The sequence below is a fragment of the Bison bison genome, unplaced genomic scaffold (assembly GCF_000754665.1).
Source record: "Bison bison bison isolate TAMUID 2011002044 unplaced genomic scaffold, Bison_UMD1.0 scf7180017864119, whole genome shotgun sequence".
Taxonomy (NCBI): Eukaryota; Metazoa; Chordata; class Mammalia; order Artiodactyla; family Bovidae; genus Bison; species Bison bison.
In genome coordinates, this window is record NW_011494691.1 from 220,705 (window position 1) to 234,812 (window position 14,108).

The 14,108-nt window shown below is 43.9% G+C and overlaps 1 protein-coding gene across 1 annotated transcript in view; it reads right to left on the reverse strand.

Moving 5' to 3' along the window:
- Positions 1-14,108, reverse strand: part of BFSP2 (beaded filament structural protein 2, phakinin) — a 77,120-nt gene that overhangs the window by 5,478 nt on the left and 57,534 nt on the right. The gene's annotated exons all lie outside the window — the stretch shown is intronic.

Here is a 14,108-nt window from a genome sequence, read left to right on the forward strand (position 1 = left end):
GGCACCCCACTCCAGCACTCTTGCCTGGACGGAGGAGCCTGGTAGGCTGCAGTCCATGGGGTTTCGAAGAGTTGGACATGACTGAACGACTTCCCTTTCACTTTTCACTTTCATGCTTTGGAGAAGGAAATGGCAACCCACTCCAGTGTTCTTGCCTGGAGAATCCCAGGGACGGGGGAGCCTGGTGGGCTGCCGTCTCTGGGGTCACACAGAGTCGGACACGACTGAAGCGACTTAGCAGTAGCAGCAGCACATGAACCTGTATTCCAACACTTAAGTAATCTGAACATATAATGCATGCAAATAGAATAAAATACAAAAGATCTTCTAAAGGATATATAGTATAAAGTCACCTTTTCTTCCTGTGCCCTAATTACTTCATTCTGTTTCTAGTTTCTTTTATCTCCTACCAGAGCTATTTCATTCATTTATCAGATCAGATCAGTAGCTCAGTCGTGTCCGACTCTTTGCAACCCCATGAATCGCAGCACGCCAGGCCTCCCTGTCCATCACCAACTCCTGGAGTTCACTCAGACTCACGTCCATCGAGTCAGTGATGCCATCCAGCCATCTCATCCTGTGTCGTCCCCTTCTCCTTCTGCCCCCAATCCCTCCCAGCATCAGAGTCTTTTCCAATGAGTCAACTCTTTGCATGAGGTGGCCAAAGTACTGGAGTTTCAGCTTCAGCATCATTCCTTCCAAAGAAATCCCAGGGCTGATCTCCTTCAGAATGGACTGGTTGGATCTCCTTGCAGTCCAAGGGACTCTCAAGAGTCTTTCCAACACCACAGTTCAAAAGCATCAATTAACAGATGTGTATGAACATCCCTCCTTGCTTTGGTACTTAATACATTTTTAGAAACTATTCTATAGCAGTACATGTAGATCAATTACATTCTTTTTAAGTGTTGCATGATATTACCTTGCTTGGAGGTACTGTGATTATTTGGAAGTTTCCCAATGATTGACACTTACCTTGTTTCCAGTCTTGGCCTGTTATGAACAATGACGCAATCCCTCAATTTCCATACATGGGGGGATCTCTGAGGGGTAAATTGCTGTAGTGAAACTGCTGAGTCAAAAACATAGGCATTTCAGACTTCTCTGGTGGCTCAGTGATTAACAATCCGCCTGCCAGTGCAGGGGACACAGGTTCAGTTCCTGGTCTGGGAAGATTCCACATGCTGGGGAGCAGCCAAGCCTATGTACCGTAACTACTGGAGCCCTTGTGCTCTAGGGCCTGCGAGTCACAACTACTGAGTCCACATGCTGCAACTGCTGAGGTCTGTGTGCCTAGAGCCCATGCTTAGCAACAAGAGATGCCACTGCAAAGATAAGGTCATGCACCGCAGCAAAGAGTAGCCGCAACTTGCCACAATTAGAGAAAGCCTGTGTGCAGCAATGAAGATCCAGTGCAACCCCCCAAAATTAATTAATTAATAATAAAAAACCCAGTGCTAAGGGGTCATCAGGAAGGATTATAAAAAAAAAGTAGGCGTTGTAACCATGATAAACTTTGGAAATTTGAACTCCCTCCAGCGTTGCAATTGTCCCACATCTTCCTCCAACAAGGGGTGAACCAGCTCGACCTGAAAGCTGCTGTTTTCCTGTAAAGATCCATCTGACCACCACTGTGAATACAAGGGGAAGATCTGTGCTTCTCCCCAGAGCAAGATGGACATATTCTGATTCCTCCTACATTCACGAGAGCGGGTCACTGCTACTCCTCTTTGCTGGAGAAAAGGGAAAACACCAGAGTTCTCCCTCGTGTTTCTTCAGTGCAGCCCGATGAAAGGTCTCCAAGTCAATGATGTAGGAGAAAATAAACTGCTTTCTCTCCTAGGTTACTGGCTTTCTGAGTTTCCCATCTTTACCACATATGAATACTTATTTATAGAATTACGCCCAAATAGTCCACCTAATTGACTGGCTAAAAAAATCCCAAATCAAAAGCCTCACATCTCAGTATCAGTTCTGCCAATTCTTGCTGTTTGAGGTCTATTAAGAGCTCAACTAAAATGTCCATTAAATGCCAGGGAGCAGCTGAAGGACAGCAGAACCCATGGGCTCAGCTCTGACTGGTTGGCCCATGGCTGTGTGTCTCTGGCCCATTATTCAGCCTCTCTGAGTTCCAGTCTGTACCCTTAGATGATGTTGAGTGGGGAATGATAATCATATGATGACTGCCTTCTGGGGTCACTGTGAGGCTCCCATCAGTTATGCATGTGGAGGCTTTAGGAACCTTAAAAGTGTGCAAATATTGGCTCTGTATATTTTCTATATGTAACAAGGAATAGTAGCTAACAAATGAGTTTGCAAAACTCACTATAGTTGAATACTCCTAATGATAACTAATGGGCTTCCCAGGTGGCTCAGTGGTAAAGAATCTACCTGCCAATGCAGAAGACACAAGAGATGTGGGTTCGATCCTTAGATTGGGAAGCTTCCCTGGAGGAGGAAATGGTAATTCAATGCAGTATACTTGCCCGGAAAATTCCATGTACAGAGGAGCCTTGTGGGCTACAGTCCATGGGGTCACAAAGAGTCAGACATGACTGAGCTATACAGTAGTTTTAAATCAGCCCAGGTGAGAGTACTTACACCATGGAAACTGGCAAACACTACAAATCAGGGACTGAATTATTGTTTTGTTGATTGTGCAGACTTAAGAAAGGGATGCAGAAAGTGTTAATAATGCAGATTAAACTTAAAAGTGGGTCATGTCTATAGCTATTGCATTGATAATGTCACAAAAGTTAGAGGGGTTATTCTTCAAGTATTTGAAAATTACTATGTGATTCACAAAGAAGTCACTCATAGCACTGATGAATGAACTCATTAAAGTCAACGAAAATATCAACCAAAATTCACAGCAGAGTTGTCCTCATTCCTATGATGTGAGTGACTTTTTGTTTAATTTGATATTAATAATCAAGCACTTTTCTGATTTTGTGACACTACAGTTGATGACAGAATTATTAAAATGGCTGGCAGATTTTGTAAGAAATAGCAAGTCACACTGAAGCTATAGGTTCTAATGGAAAAACAAAGTGTTTTATCTTAAATTTTGCTATTTCTAAAATAACATAAGAAAATATAAACAGAAACTTTTATGTTACCTCTAAGTAGTATAGGCAGAGTACATCATGGGAAACGCTGGACTGGAAGAAGCACAAGCTGGAATCAAGATTGCCAGGAGAAATATCAATAACCTCAGATATGCAGACGACACCACCCTTATGGCAGAAAGTGAAGAGCAACTAAAAAGTCTCTTGATGAAAGTGAAAGAGGAGAGTGAAAAAGTTGGCTTAAAGCTCAACATTGAGAAAATGAAGATCATGTCATCTGGTCCCATCACTTCATGGGAAATAGATGGGGAAACAGTGGAAACAGTGGCTGACTTTATGTTTTTGGGCTCCAAAATCACTGCAGATGGTGACTGCAGCCATGAAATTAAAATATGGTTACTCCTTGGAAGGAAAGTTATGACCAACCTAGACAGCATATTGAAAAACAGAGACATTCTTTGCCAACAAAGGTCCGTCTAGTCAAGGCTATGGTTTTTCCAGTGGTCATGTATGGATGTGAGAGTTGGACTGTGAAGAAAGCTGAGTGTCCAAGAATTGATGCTTTTGAACTGTGGTATTGGAGAAGACTCTTGAGAGTCCTTTGGACTGCAAGGAGATCCAACCAGTCCATCCTAAAGGAAATCAGTCCTGGGTGTTCATTGGAAGGACTGATGTTGAAGCTGAAACTCCAATACTTTGGCCACCTCATGCAAAGAGTTGACTCATTGGAAAAGACCCTGATGCTGGGAGGGATTGGGGGCAGGAGGAGAAGAGGATGACAGAGGATGAGATGGCTGGATGGCATCACCAACTCGATGGATATGAGTTTGGGTAAACTCTGGGAGTTGGTGATGGACAGGGAGGCCTGGAGTGCTGCGATTCATGGGGTTGCAGAGTCGGACACGACTGAGCGACTGAACTGAACTGAAGTAGTAATATGAATATGATTGGCACATAAATACATGTGTTTACATTTCCCTGCAGAGAGAATGTCACCAGCACAGCATGAGTTAGAGCTGGGCACGAGGGGAAGTCCAGTCCCATGGAGGCACACTTCAGTTCCTTGGTGGGCAGGCCTGGGGTAAAGCTGCTGGCCAAGGAATGAACTGTCCCTCTACTGCATTCAGATAATGTAGTCTGTGGTTCAGTGGTACACACTGGTCTCCAGAGAGATGAATCTCCATGTCTCAGTTTTATTAGCAAAATGCTGTACCCAAATATTTTCCAAGTATTCTTAGACAACGAGCATGGTTTGTTGCATATATGAATACTTATTCAAACTGTTTTTATTTGAATCAATTCACTTTTTCTTTGTAAATAAATGTCTTTAAAAATCTGCAGTTAAGTTCTCAAATATTAACGTGTGGCCGCATCATCTGGGAGACCTTGTGAAAATGCAGATTCTGAGTCAAGAGATCCTGAGTGGGGCCCAGGAATGTGCATTTAAAACTTCCATGTGACGCCTGGTCCATGGAAGCGAAGTTCTAGGTTGTTACGAAAACTGATAAAACTGTGTTACTTGCCAAAGATAAAAGATAACTGAAAAGTCAATAAAATGAAAACAAGCCACTGTATTGTATTTTAACACATGCTGCTTGTCAAGCTGCTGAATCTCAAAGTTGGCTTTCTCTTTGTTGAAAGGTGGAGTTAATAAATATAAGAGAAGTGTTAGTGACGTCCCATCATTAAATGGAAACTTTCTTGCACCATTTTTTAAATTAAGGTGGAAAGAAAAAGAAACTAATTTGATCCCTATGGGTGTAAATATTGTTTTATATGACATCTCCAACATTTTCAAGAGGAGAAGGCGGTGACAGAGGATGAGATGGTTGGATGGCATCACTGACTCAAAGGACATGAGTTTGAACAAACCCCAGGAAACAGTGAAGGACAGGGAAGCCTGCTGTGCTGCACTCCATGGGGTCACAAAGAGTTGGACACGACTTGGTGACTGGACAATAATGACAACCTTCTTAAATCAGCTTGCCACAAATGATACTTGCCCTTCATATGGAGACAGTCAATTGTTTTAACTCACCTAAAAGTATAACATGTTCTTCTCCAGTGGCTTTTAGATTTATGTTGACCCAACACCTCCAGATTTCTCCTCATACACCAAACAGCAGCTATGTGTTTCTAGCCCCTGAGCATGGAAAGGGAGGACCTTGATCTGCGGTTCAGTGCCATTGCTGGGATGTGTGCTGAGATTCAAATATGTTGGTCCCTAGGCTTGCAGATCAGCTTGAAACCTTGGCTCCACTGTGCAGGAGCTGGGCTACTCAGGTTTGCACTCCAGTAATATTTCTGGGGCAGGAGAGCATATTGGCATTTTGAAATATGGTAAACATTTTCAAATTAATTTTTACAAATTGGCATGGTGTTGCACATGAAGGATGGATGGTGAGAGAAAAAGAGCAGCAGACTCTCAAGGAAGTCAGAATGAAGAATTGGATGGTAAAGAGCCATCCAATTGGAGGGGAAAAGAGCCATCTCCACACCCCACCCACTTTGCTGATTAGCGCAGCCATTCCTCCAAACACCCTGGGCACTTGGAAAGGTGACTTGGAAGTGGTGATTGTGTGGTGTGAGGGGAGAGTGAGAGTTTAAGAGGAGGCAGAGTATGGACAGCAGTGACGTGGGTCCAAGCTGAGCACTGAACATGAGTCCAAGCTGAGCACTCAGGGGTGGACATGTGCAGTCTGCCTTTCCCTGAGCAGTTGCTGCATGGGCTCCAGAGTCTCACAAGCTCTCTGGGTTTTGCAGCTGGGGAACAGCTTTACCAGAGCATCGCTCTGCCAACGTCCTTGCTCACGTCCTTGCTCTTAAGCTTCTCAGATCTCGCAGGATTACACTGACCTCATTATGGTCACATTCATGGAGAAAGGGAAAGCAATGGGTTCCTTGGAGAAGCAGGGGTTTCTGATCTTGCTTCACAGAGGAATCTTACGCCTGTTGGGCTACACTCCATGGGGCTCTCAAAGAGTCGGACATGACTGAGCAACAAACACTTTCATTTTCACATCCACATAGAAGGCACAGAATTGTGGTCTGGAAAGATCCTGACAGAAGCCTGGCATAACCTTTTGGTTCCTCAAGACAAAGCCCTCCCAGCCTCACACATGACGTCACTTGTGCTCATCCTTAGGAAAGAGGATGAATCAAGGTCTCCCTGATCCCCAGCTCCCCACCCACTCCACGTGATCTGTCTGGGTCAGCCTAGCAGTGAAGACTGTTGATTCTATAGTTAGAACACATGGTTTGAATCCTAGCTCTGCCATGTCCTAACTTTGTGATCTTGGGTAATTTATCTAACCTGTCTGTGCCTTAGTTTCCTTCTCTATATGATGGTTGAAATCACAGTAGCTATCTCAGGTTAGGAAGATGAACTAAGAACAGGCCTGTCAAGTGCTCTGGACACTGTTTGGCACTTGGTAAACCCTTAATAAGCTCCTGCTTTCCTGGCTCGGTTCACTCTGTCCTGAGAAAGAGTGGTCTTTCTGTCCGCTGCCTCCCACCTGCTCCCCACCTAACCTCACACTAGGGTGTGGCACCTTGTGTGCAGGAACAACTTCGTACTCACCCCTCAACTTCCATCCCAGGCACCTAAACTGGTTTTTACCCCTAGAACATACCCAACGACCTTTATTTAAGGTCAACAAAGTATCCCAGGCACAGGTTTGGGACTACAGTAGAGGAACATCTACCATGGAATTAAATCAAATCTCCTTTTCATTAGGAGGACTAGCTGTCATTATTATGATTATAAGGTACTTCATAGTCACAAGTGTCATATAAATGCTATTTAGCTGAGGAAAGCTTTTGCCAGGCAGCTACCCCAGCCAGATGTAGGATTTAGTAGGGAGAAGGCTGGATGCCACCCAGGAGGATTTGGGTTCGCCTTAGTGGGAATTAAAAAGAAGTTCTTGTCTCCCTCAGTGAAACATCAACACTGGCAGAAGAGCTGGCCTGGCCTGGCTGAGCCAAGTCTCTTCTTGAATTTACACGAGAGCTGTTTGGCTGCTGAAGGTGTTTTCTTTAGGGTATAGGAGCAATTCACAGCCTCAGTTGAAGCTGCCAAAGGAAACCCATGGGAGCACGTGGTCTGGCAGACCCCTGCCTTCTTGGTAGTGTGCAAGTGTGCCCGCTGATGAAAGAAGCAGAAGAAGCTCAGGAAGGAGGAGTATTCTGAGGATAAAAATAGATTTTTCTTCCTAAAGTAATTATTGAAAAAGTTGAAATGACAGCATTTTTGCTCTGGTTCATGGAGATCACCCCATTTCTAAGAAGGCTCACCTCTGCTCTGCCCCTGCCAGGAGACCAAATGTTGAATACAAGCCACCCTACCTTAATGTCTCAGAGACTTGTGTTGTCTTGTTTTTCAGATCTCTTGGTTTAGAAGTAAGATTCCTATGCTTTTCTTGGGAAAGAGCTACTGTTAAGAAATATCCAAGACAGATTTGAGATCAGCAGAATCAGGTGCCAGGAATGACCAAGAATTGAAGCCAAGGACTTTGTGTCCACAGCACCAAGCTCAGGGCCTGGAGCCTGGTTTGTCCTTGACAGGCTGAGTCTGAATGAGTGAGCGAGTGAAGATTTCTTGGTAGAAGGTGTGAGGACAAGGTGGCAATGGTGAGTGATCCCCTGATAGCCAACTGGGTGTTGACCAGTCGTGGGGTTGAAAACCCAATATAGGAGGTGAGGACCTGGGTGCGCCCTTACAACACCTGTGATTGTGCTGGGTAGTCAGATAAAGAAGAGGATGTGACAGCCTCTTCATATTTCCTACTCTTGACTCTCCACACCTGCCCCCAGCTGCACCAGTTGGGTCACACCACCGCAGCACACAGCTACAGGAACCAAATTCTGGCCCTTGGCTCCTATACTAACACTTCCTTACAGGCTAATAACAACTTTTGAAAGCTAGCTGGAACCATCATAAAGTAAGTAAAAAGACCAGTGACAGGGAGGTCCCTGGTGGTCCAGTGGTTAGGACTCTGTGCTTTCACTGCCAAGGCTTGGTTTATTCCCCGGTCAGGAAATTAGGATCCCACAAGCCATGCAGTGTGGCTAAAAAAAAAAAAAAAAAAAAAAAAGAAGTGACAAGCTAGGAAGATATCATGGAGAATTAATTATTTCTCTAACGTACAAACAGCCACTACAAACCAGTAATAGAGTCCAAGACCTAATAAAAATGGGCAAAAGATACGATCTGATAGAATACACAAAAGCAAATACGGATGAAATTCAGCCATGATGTTCCACCTTCCTCATAATACGACAAAGGCAAAATAAAAATATACTGAAAAACCATTTTTACCTATAATATTGGCAAAGATCACAAAGAGATCACAGTGTGAGAACTCAGTCTCAATGAGGATGCAGGGAATATATATTCTCAAACATTTCTAATGAGAATTGTTACAACCTTTACGGAAGGTAATTTGGCAATGTTTATCAAAATTACTGATTGGACATAATTTTTGCTCCAGCAATTCCATGTCTATAAATTTATCCAACAGATACATTTTTATATTGGGAAAGGGGGGACATACACAGTTAGTGACTAATCATTTATAATATTATAGGAAAGATTGGAAGCCACCATTCATCAACAGGGTACAGGTTAAATAAACCCTAGGATACACATTAGCTGGAACAAAGGTTGGCAACTTTTCTGTAAAGAGCCAGATAGTAAATGTTTTAGGCTTGGCAGACCATATGGTCTCTGTTTCAACTACTCAACTCTGCTGGTACAATGCAAATACAGCTGTAGACAATATGTAAATGATGAGCATGGCTACATTCCAATAAAACTTTATTTGCGGAAAAACAGGCAGCAGGTCAGATATTGCTTGTGGGCCAGATTTAGCTTTGTTGCCCTCTGGAGTACAATATTGTGCAGCTAAGAAGCAGTATGTTCCAAATAATACTATTTGTGTAAGAAGAGAGAAAATATGTACATATTTTCTTGTATATGCATAAAAAATGTCTCTGAAAGGGGACATAGGAAAAGAGTAACATTTATTGACCCAACAACAAAGCCTGGGTGCCTGGGACATGGGTGAGGTGACACTTTTCACTGTTTGTTATTTTGTACATCTTGAATTTTGAACCAAGTGAAGGTACTAGATATTAAAATGAATAAATAAAATAAGAAATAAAAGTAAGCTGGGGCTCTTTTCAAAGCTGACTCTGTGGTGTTTTTATGAGGTTTAGAAATGCTACATGATTCCTCTTCAGTGCTTGCTGTGAGGACTTATTTCACGGAAGAGCCATTGAGAGTATAGCCAACTCATCAGCACACAGGGACCCCCAGATTACAGATACTCTCGGAGTCTGCTTTCCCAAAGGAACTCCCCCAGTTGACTATCATGGCAGGACCATATGGAGCTTCTAATTTCCCATCTTACAGTTGAGTGCCAGAAATGCATTTAATCCAAGTTCATATACCCTAGAAAAAATTGACTCTTCCAGGTAAAAGCAAGTAAAGAAAAGGCACAGACACAGCAGCCTGTATAAAATATATACCCCACAGGGCAAGCTACTGTTTGTGAATATAGATGACATGGTGACATGTTATCCAAAGCTTCTAGTTGCTCACGGGTAGATCTAGATCCATGCTGTCCAGTATGGTAGCCAACTAGCCAACACATAGTGATTATGTAAGAAGTTATAAAAAATAAATCAAGAGTTCAAGTTCTCAGTCGTATCAGGCACATTTCTGGTGCTCAATAACCACGACTGAGCTGCCTCACTGGACTGCTGCACAGGTCACAGAACAGCCCCTCCCCCCACCTGCCCACGCACACTTTCATCAGAGGGCACCACTCCAGTCAGTCTCAGTGTCTTCTCCAGCTCTAAGTTAGCAACAACCAGAAACCTCACAATTCATCTCCATCTGTTCAGCTTTCTTCATTCTTAACCGTCTCCACAATCTGTCATCCTGACTATTTGAGACATGATGGTTACAGCACAGACAAAGTTTCTGACCACAAATGCCTTAAACTGATCTGAGGCAAGTGTGGCCTATTGTCAGGGCAGGAGGCATGGGAGCAATCTATTTGTTGGGGAGCCCCTGCCCCTGAGAGATTCATCAGAGCGCCACCCCCTGCCCAACATTAAACAAGCCTTTGATTATTGTGCACATCACCCACCTGCAGTGAACAAGGACAGAGATGCAACTTCTAGGAACTGGGGGGAGGGCCTCCAACCCCACCAAGGGCAAACTGAAGTGGTTAAGGCCAACCTTTCAGTCCCTAAGCAGCCTGATTCAGAAACTTTGGGAGCCCTTAGTCTGCAGAGTGGCCCCATTTCTAGGAGAACCGCACACTGGTAAGGAAAAGATCAGGTGGAAGAAACATGGGATTATATATATCATGATGGACTGACACTGACATAAAAGGCTATGGATGGGTGTGTGCTAAATCTCTTCAGTTGTGTCCGACTCTTTGTGATACTATGGACTGTAGCCTGCCAGGTTCCTCTGTCCATGGGATTCTCCGGGCAAGAATACTGGAGTGGATTGCCATGCTCTCCTCCAGAAGACCTTCCTGACCCAGGGACCGAACCCCCGTCTCCTGCACTGCAGGTAGATTCTTTATCACTGAGCCACAGGGAAAGCCCACAAAAGACTGTAACAGGCATTTAGGATTACATTCCTGAAAGTGTCTTTTTGGGTACCCAGAACATCATTCTCCTGTTGATGATATGATGCTTGAATTTTTGCACCTGTGAAAGAAAAACTTAGTAGAAACAGCCTGGTTGCAGGGAAACTAGAAGCTCCCTGCTCTTTCTCCTCCTTTTCTCCCTTTCTACTTGCTTTCCTTTCTTCCTTCCTGGTTGCAGAAAACACATCTGTGAAGTGGGAATAACAATAGTTCCTACTTTTGAGGCTGTTTGAATGAACAGAAAGGATGTCAGAGGTCTAGCCAGCACAAATGGCCTCACATGGTTATCGGTTTAATTTTTGAATTCTATTAATAGTCTTCTAACAATGATGGACAGATGACTTCAATGCACCCGTAAGTTCTGCAAAAGTTTTAGGAAGAAGAGCACTTAAGATCTTAACCTAGCCAAGGTATTTGCACTTAGGACTCTCTGTTTTGTTTGTTACTCTACAGAGTGGAAATATCTCAGCACATGAATCTAGGAAACAGGCAAATAATAGCGACTCTACTGGATTTCCCAAGGTGGTCTTTTAAGGTGGTAGTTGCAGACTGAGTCGGAGAAGGCAATGGCACCCCACTCTAGTACTCTTGCCTGGAAAATCCCATGGATGGAGGAGCCTGGTGGGCTGCAGTCCATGGGGTCGCTACGAGTTGGACATGATTGAGTGACTTCATTTTCACTTTTCACTTTCATGCATTGGAGAAGGAAATGGCAACCCACTCCAGTGTTCTTGCCTGGAGAATCTCAGGGATGGAGGAGCCTGCTGGGCTGCCGTCTATGGGGTTGCATAGAGTCGGACACGACTGAAGCAACTTAGCAGCAGCAGCAGCAGTTGGGTAATGTGTTCCATGGCTAACCAGGTGGTCTGGAGGGTGGTATGGCATGCTGTTGGAGGTTCTCAAAGTATACCCAGATATCCTGAGTTGGGTAACAACATCAAACAGAAAAGAAAGGGCCAGACTTTAAAACACTCTAGAACTTCTCTGGACCAACCTGATGCCCCAGTCACTGAATCCTGCAACTTGAGAAACTCCAAAAACTGGACCAAGGTGGGAATGTAAATTGATACATCCACTATGGTAGACAGGATGGAGATTTACTAAAAAACTAGGAATAAAACTACCTTATGACCCAGAAATGCCACCACTGGGCATATATCCTGAGAAACCATAATTGAAAAAGACACATGTACCCCAATGTTCATTGCAGCACTATTTACAATAGCCAGGACATGGAAGCAACCTAGATGTCCATCAACAGATGAATGGAAAAAGAAGCTGTGGTACATAAATGCAGTGGAATATTACTCAGCCATAGAAAGGAACACATTTGAGTCAGTTCCAATGAGGTGGATAAACCTAGAGCCTATTAAACAGAGTGAAACAAGTCACAAAGAGAAAAACAAATATGGTATATTAACGCATATATATGGAATCTAGAAAGATGGTACCGATGAGCCTATTTGCAGGGCAGCATCTCCATTGCTTATGACAGACTTATGACGTGGGGCTGGGGGGTGGGTAGGAAGGGGAGAGTGGGGATGAATGGAGGGTGTAGCATGGAAACAAATACACTAACATATGTAAAACAGATAGCCAGTGGGAATTTGCTGTATGACTCAAAGAACTGAAACTGGGGCTCTGTGATAATCTAGAGGGGGTGGGAAGTGGGAGGGAAGCTCAAGAGGGAGGGACATATGAATACCTATGGCTGATCCATGTTGATGTATGGCAGAAACCAACACAATATTGTAATTATTCTTCAATTAAAAGTAAATAAAAAAAAACTGGGCCGCTGAGGTTCCCAACATCTATAACACCATGACTAGAGAGAACCTATCGGGAACTTCTTTACAAGCTTTTACCGATTAAGAGTTGGCAGGAAAGTGTAGCAGATGCTACACCACCCTCCAGACTACCTGGTTAGCCACGGAACAAGGTAGACAGCGTCCACCTTGACTCCTAGGTGACCCGTTAGTTCTCCCCAGCTTCCTTCCCACTGCCAGATTCTGCAGCTGGGAGCTCTCTCTGAAGACTCTGAAAGGTCACTCAGCTAGCAGATGTCAGATGACTGTCAGGAGAGGGTATTACTACCCCAGCTTCCTGATCTCTCTTATATTCTTTACTGTCCCCCAGATCCACCGTGGGGATGCTCCAGTCTCTCACAGTGGGAGCTGGCTGGATAGTGTGTTCGTTGGTTCACTTCTCTGCTTCCTGCAACTTCCAAAGAAACTACCTACACTTCAACATTTGTCTCAGGATCAGTTTCTGGGGGAATGTAAATGAAGACAAATTAATCATGTCAATTAATTTTTAGCCTCTCCAGACTGAGAGGTAATTAAACACATGTCTATATTCTCTCTGCAAAAGGTTTTGAAAGCAGTGTGTGCTAAGCTATTTCACATTTATGCTTTGCTGCCAAGAAACAGACAAGAGATGTTCCGGCTGGACAAAAGTCAGCCCCCGAGGGCATGATGGCAACTGACAAAACTATTTATTGGAGGACTTTTGGCTGTCAGTTCTGATTGCTGTGGATGATTAGAAGAATTCACTCATTCTGCAAATATTTTCTGAGCTCCGCCTCTCTGCAAGAGGCCCACTGGAAGCATTGGCCAAATTGAAACAAATACTGTCTGTATTCTCTGAGATGGAGCTTTCAGATTACTCTATTTAAAATTAAAACAACAACAACAACAACAACTCTAATGGATCTGTTTAGAATTAACGTTTGAATGACTGTTGGGCTGATGATGATTCTCAAGAGGGTAAGGGAAGAATAATAACTAACAAATTTTTTCTTTTTCATGCGATGCACAATTTATTTCTGTTAATTACAGAGCCCCTCCACCCTTTCCCAGAGAGATAATCACTATGGTGTGGTAAGGACCCTGCGGGTGTTAGGACAGAAGCAAGTTTGCAGACTGCTGGGTCAGTATGATTTAGCTTTGGGAACAGGGCCAAAGAGAAGTGACAGCCCAGCGCAGAAAAAGGGTCCCTGGACCCAGAGTCAGGAGAGCTTAACAGTGGTGTTACATCCAGCTGTGTGACCTCAGGACATCAACTACCCTCTGTGGGTCTTAATTTCCTCACCTCTAAAATGAGGGTATGGGACAGATGGGTCATTCACTGTAAATATTCATGAGTCCCCTAAGAAACAATGGACCCAAACCAAATCTATGTTTTGGTTTCACTTTCTCTCTGTGCTGTTTCACTTCTCGCGGTTGTGGAGGCTGTATTTCAATGGAGTTACTAGGCACTATTTGCTGTGGAAATTGTTTGTAGTGACCCGGCCCAAAGAATTGAAAGAAGAGGTGTTGGAAAGGGGTAGAGGGTAGAGAATTGGGGAGTGGAAGACACTTTCTGGACTGGAGAA